We start from the raw sequence: 6,181 nt of genomic DNA, 5'->3' as shown, positions 1-6,181 counted from the left end.
TCAGCAGAGGGTAAAGGAGAGGAGGGCTCTGCCTAGGGACTTAAGTTCTGCACAAGATAGTAGCAAAAGCCCCCAGACATATAGTCTCAGGCATTGACACAAAGAAGAAAATTAAAAATATCAAAGGCAAGCTGGAGAAGGGAGAAGAAGGAAGGGAGGGGAGACAGGGAGACCAGGCCTTTGGAGGGGGCAGGGGCAGGCAGCATCTAAGCAGATCTGAGGTGGAGGCATTTCAAGTGTGGGTGATGCCAGCAAGGCATGGCAGAAAACAGATGGACTAGCAAGAGAGTAAGTAGTGTGTGTATGTGTGTGTGTGTGTGTGTGTGTGTGTGGTGTGTGTGTGTTTGTCTTTCTGGGGGACTCCCAGTGGGTTGTCAGCAGCTCTAGAATCCGAGCCCCAGTCTGGGGTACCAAAGCCTTCCTCTGATGGCTATGGCCACTCTGATGAGTTTAGAGGACTGTCTGAGTTGGACTGAAGGTGCCTGGATTCCTGGGAAAGCAGTGAGGCCTCTCAGTAGGGTGGTTTGCCAGAGTCTGACTTGCTGTAGCTATCAATCAAATGATGCTAGGTAGACAAAGAAGGTGTGGCCATTGCCTGTGTAAGAGGAGATGGCATGTGCCTCAGCCACAGCAGGGCCAAAATGATGCACTTAGTTGGCTTGGACAGGCAGAGGAGGGGGTTTCAAGGCCTGAGGCCAAGGAGGCAGCTCAAAGGAGACCAAGGCTTGAGGCAGAGCACATGAAGAGGATCACTGAAGTTCATTGCAGTCTTCAGTGTTTAAGGAGCTTCTTAGCCACAGGAAGACTCTGGCTGAGCAGGGCCCTCTCAGGCTGGATCTTGGGGGACAGGTGTGTGATGGCTCAGTGTGTGTGTGGGGGGGGGGCTAAAGGACATGAGTCCGGTGATTTGAAAGAGATTGGCCCCCATACTTATAGATTTGAATGCTTGGTCACTGGAAAACTGACTATTTGAAAGAGGTAGGAGGTATAGCCTTGTTGGAGGAAGTGCATCACTTGAGGTGGGCTTTGAGGTTTTCAAAAGACCAAGCCAGGTCCAGTGTGTCTCTCTGGTCCTGCTGCCTGCGGATCCAGATGCAGAACTTTGAACTCTTTCTGTATGCCGCCATGCTTCCTACCATGATGACAATGGATTAAATCTCTGTAAGCCAGCCCCAGTTAAATGCTTTCCTTTATAAGCGTTGCTGTGGTCCTGGTGTCTCTCCACAGCAATAGAACACTGACAAAGACAGCCACCCATGGAGAGAATGTGCAGAGGAGAATTGGGGGTGGGGGTGGTGGGGGAGTCCACCATTAGAACTTTGGTAGAGAAGGAAACATGGATGCATAGAGTTTAGGAAAAGGAAGAGTCTAGAAAGTCCCAGGAATAAGAGAGATTGTTATATAATAGACATTTGTCTCTGGGAGGGTCACTGACCTTATTGGGGTTACTATCACTGTGATGAAACACTGTGGACAAAAGCAAGTTAGGGATGAAAGGGTTTATTTGGCTTATACTTCCATATTGCTGTTCATCATCAAAAGAAATCAGGACAGGAACTCAAACAGGGCAGGAACCTGGAGGCAGGAGCTGATGCAGAGGCCATGGAAGGGTGTTGCTTACTGGTTTGCTGCTCATGGCTTGCTCGGCCTCCTGTCTTATAGAACTGAGGATCAGCCACAATGGGCTGGACCCTCCCCCATCGATCACTAATCAAGAAAATGCCCTATAGGTTTGCCTACAGTTGGATCTTCCAGAGGTATTTTCTCAATTGAGGTTCCTTCCTCTAAGATGACTATGCCTTGTGTCAAGTTGACACAAGACTAGCCATCACAGTGACTGATGTCTCAGCCCTGGCCAGTCACCCACCTGCTTCTGCCTACCTGTCTGCCAGTGGATGGGCTTCCAACAGTGTGCATCATGAGTGAGCATCTGTGGAGGAGACAGGGAATGTAGATGGTTTTGCTTTGTACCTTACCCTGAACCCCCAAGCCTGGAGCCTTGGCCATGTGGTCTAACTCTCAAGCACAGCTGTAGGTTGCAGATGGAACCACAATGCACCACTCAACGATGCTTTGCATCATACATGCCTGGCATACAGTAGGTGCTTTCTTAATGCATATCCCTCTTATTGCTTTATTCTTTAACTACAGTGTGTGAAGGAACAGGTTTGTGTTTCTTTGTAGCTAGCCTACTCTCTAGCCACGTGTTGGCTATATAAGAAAGTGTTAAGGCTAATTGTGCTTGTCAACTTGACATACTGGGTTCCTTCTGGAACCTCAGCTAAGAATTGCCTCCATCAGATTGGCCTGTGTGAGTGTCTGTGAAATTTTTCTTGATTACTACTTGATGAGAGAGGGCCCAGTCCACTGTGGGCGGTGTCATTCCTAGGCAGATGGCCTGGGCTATATATATAAGAAGTGTAGCTGAATGTGAGTGAGGAGGCAAGCCAGTGAGCAGTGTTCACCCAAGGTTTCTGCTTCAAGTTCCTGCTTAATTTCCTGTCTTGACTTCCCTCCATGACTGGATCGGGACCTGGACCTCAAATAAACAATTTTCTCTCCCAAGTTGCTTTTGGCCATGATGTTTATCACAACAACAGAAAGCACACTAGGACAGTGGTTGATCCATGAACATTTGAAAATTAACAAAGGTACAAAAACAAAATTCAAAATAAAGAATTACCCAGGGTGTCCAGTATCTCTCCAGATATTCTCTTCCATATCTCTCTACCAGTCCCAGTATCTCCAGGTGCTGAAGAGAGAATTAGCCTGTATGGGTTACTTTTCAGCTAGGGAGCCATGGCAACAGGTGTTCATAAAATAACAATATCACAGAGTTTCCTCTGGCTAAGGGTCGAGTAACAAGAGTTTGCCTATCACTGCCCATGTGAGCTCCAGGATTGACAGCTAGATGTCATTTATTGCCATAGTGTGACTCTTCTGTGGTATTCCAGCTGACTTGTGCTCCAGGCCTGGAGGCTTAATTCTCTCATGGTGGCATCCTTCTGTTAAGAGGATTGGGTGAGACAGACAGAGAGAAGATGCCAAGGTCGCTGGTTTGTCTGGGAATAAATAGCTTCATCTGGATCTCCCTGCCCCTGGAATTCCTGCCCAAGCACATGCCGCCACATGCCTGGGCACTTGTTTTCAATCAGCCCAGCTTGCCATCACCCATCTTCAGACGTTAATCATTGATTGCTTATCACGATGGGCATCCGAGATGTTTACAATAACGGCTGGATGCAGCTTAATCATTAATGCTGCTTTATTTCACAAGTTCCCAGGTTCATATCTGATCGTATTGGGAGCTACTTAAGAGGTGTAGTCCATTTGTTCTTTAGACTAGAGTAGGCGAGGAGGCTCCGGGCACAGGTGAGTTACCGTCACCGATTTTGGGCAGCTTTGGGAGGGCTTTGCCATTGAGGAGCATTTCCAGAGCAACTGGGGCAAAGATTTGGCAAAGGAAGACTTTGAGGACCAGCTTTGCAGGGGTCTGGTAAAGATTATGTGAGAATATGCAGATAGAGCACTTAGTGTGGAGTCTGTAGAAACAGCATCGATGGTGGGCTGGGCTGTGGTTACTCCTACGTCCCTCCCTCCCGTTTCTCTCCTCCCTCCCTTTAGTTGTCCTCTCTCTACTCCGAATCTTCATACTCCACCTTTCTTCTTCTCTCCCTCTCTTTCTCAAAGTCTCCTTTGTTCCACACTCACTTCTAGATCCTTCTTTTAGGATTCACATTAGCTTCATGCTAAAGGCAAGAACTAATTTAAAAGGAACCTTGAACATCAAGAATATAGCCACAGCCAAGCTAACCAGTGGGAGAGGGGTTTTTTCTTTGATTTTTTTCCCACTGTGTGTGTGTGTGTGTAATATATATATATTTAGTAGACGCTTTGAATTGGGGAATATTATAGAGGGGAATATAATAATAATAACTACGGGTAGTCCTATTAGTGTAGGGGTAATGAAAGAGGAGAATAGATTTTCGTTCATTTTGCTTCTCAGGGATATATATATATATATATATATATATATATATATATATATATATATATATAGAGAGAGAGAGAGAGAGAGAGAGAGAGAGAGAGAGAGAGAGAGAGAGAGAGAGAGAGAGCATGTAGATCAGAAGACAACTTGTACAAGTTGGGTTTTGGTCCTCTCCTTCCATGTAGGTTTAGGGGATTGAAATCTGGTAATCAGGCTTGGTGGCAAGCTCCTTTGTCTATTGATCCATCTCCCTGGCTCCTCTGGTGGGGTTTTTCTCTTTGAGCTGCCAACCAACAGCTTGTTGGAGCCAACACTTGTCTCTGCTAAGCTCAGCAGAGCCACATACCCAAATGGATGGTGTGTAAGGCGCGACATAGGAACCTCCAGGAAGGGTAGCTTCTAGCTTGCCTGGCCAGGTGAGGGAGAAAAGTCCACATCACGTTCTGCTGACGTCTGTGGCTGCTGAAAGCGCTTTTCGCTTGTCTTTGCTCTTGTAGTCAATGCAGGCTCTGAATGAGGGTCTCAGTTCAGCTCTCTGGGGCTCAGAGCCAGCCTCTGAGACAAGCTGTGTGGGTGGGATCACTTCTTTGAGTCGCAGTTGTCTTCTTTCTAACAGGAGCCAGCCCTGCATTGGCTGCAGGATTCCATTAGCAGGGCCAGCATCTGTGGCAAAAGATCAGTGCTGGCCATTTTCTAAATATTTAACCTTGGGATGGAGGAGGTAGGGGTCAATCACATTACTCAAGTGGAGTCCTGGTGTTTTGTCCCATAGCTGCTAGATTTTGAGGAGGCCTGGTGAAGAGGAGCATTGGCTGCCATAGTGGCTGCTGGCATTCGAGGGACCAGGCCATTCTCCATTGAATACAGGAGCATTCTTGTGTGGGAACTGACCAATTATCTTGGGTGGGCATTAGCATAGTTTTGTCCTGAATGACCGTTTCGTCATTGCAGGCTGAGGACAGGGGGCGGACACTTTCGTATTGCCCCCAACAGATCTCGTGTTTATTTTATGGGTTTTTGTTTGCTTTTTTTGTTTTTGTTTTTCCGAGACATGGTTTCTCTGTGTAGCCTTGGCTGTCCTGGACTCAGTTTGTAGACCAGGCTGGCCTCGAACTCACAGTGATCCACCTGCCTCTGCCTCCCCGAGTGCTGGGATTACAGGCATGCACATCTTAGGGGTTTTTACTTGTTTCTTATTCTGTTTAAGCCTCGCATAGTTGTTCTGAGGGCATGCAGAGTTCTCTAGATCAATACCGAGTGGACTTACATGGTGAGTCATCTTACTATCAGCTGCTCCACAAATGCTGTATAAGCAGGAAACACCCTATCTGGCTGCAGAGGCTCTTTGCTGTCTTCTGCTGTGGACTAGGTGTAACCCACGAGGAGCGCAAGCCCTTCTCAAAGCGGCCCCATGAGGCCAGCCTTGTCACCCTGTCCATTTAAAATGGAGGTGCAGAGAAGTCATGAAATCTTCTGCTAGCCACCCAGCTCTGTAAGTGACAGAGCTGAGGTTAGAACCCTGGTCCCAGCGTCCATACTGCCTGAGGCACAAGCTCTCAAATGTGGCCTGGGACATACTGGGCTGAGGAAGGGGGTCCTTGACTCTGCACTGTGTTCTGAAGGGTGAGGCCTCTAGTCTGGAGCCCTTACAGGTGCATCCTCCGTGGGCAGTGGGTTCTGCTGACTGAGAAGCTCCCTTCCTATTCTTTGCTGACTAGGAGATAGGAGGCACCCCCAATTGTCTGTGAAGGAGAAAGAAGCCCTGTTCATCTCTCACAGCCATCTCACATAGTGCCCAATCTTTGGCATTTCAGCATCGAGTTGTCATCTATAGAGTTAATGCTTGAGAGCGACTTGATTGAACTGGAAAAGAAAGCAAAGAAAACCTCACATTTTCAGTATGTTTACAGTTTTGTTTTGGGCTCCACTCATAGCTATCCTAGGGCACATGGGCCAAAGGTTAGATGTACCAGAGAGAGGGCCAGGAGAAAGGCCTCTTACAGCAGCTTTCCTAGAAGAGTGTACATATCCCTCATCCTGTCCTAACTCTTTCCTGGCCTCCCTCAGCCCAGAGGCCTTACTGGTTTGAACTTGCGGAGTCTCTGTGCACCCCACCAGCCCCACCCCCAGGCCATGGCCCCTTGTCATAATCCTGTCACACGAGCTTGGCAATTTCTCTGCTTCCACCCA

The 6,181-nt window shown here is 47.8% G+C and overlaps 1 protein-coding gene across 1 annotated transcript in view; it reads left to right on the top strand.

The window, feature by feature from the left end:
- Positions 1–3,283: 3,283 nt before the first annotated feature.
- Positions 3,284–6,181, top strand: part of Slc2a9 (solute carrier family 2 member 9) — a 117,712-nt gene continuing 114,814 nt past the window's right edge. Inside the window, exon 1 of the mRNA XM_051164825.1 lies at positions 3,284–3,372. The gene's annotated coding sequence lies outside the window, so the exon portion shown is untranslated. The remainder of the gene's footprint in view (positions 3,373–6,181) is intronic.

Source organism: Acomys russatus, chromosome 22 (genome assembly GCF_903995435.1).
Source record: "Acomys russatus chromosome 22, mAcoRus1.1, whole genome shotgun sequence".
NCBI lineage: Eukaryota > Metazoa > Chordata > Mammalia > Rodentia > Muridae > Acomys > Acomys russatus.
Note: the sequence above shows the minus strand (reverse complement) of the source record. Positions and strands in the feature narration are given on the sequence as shown.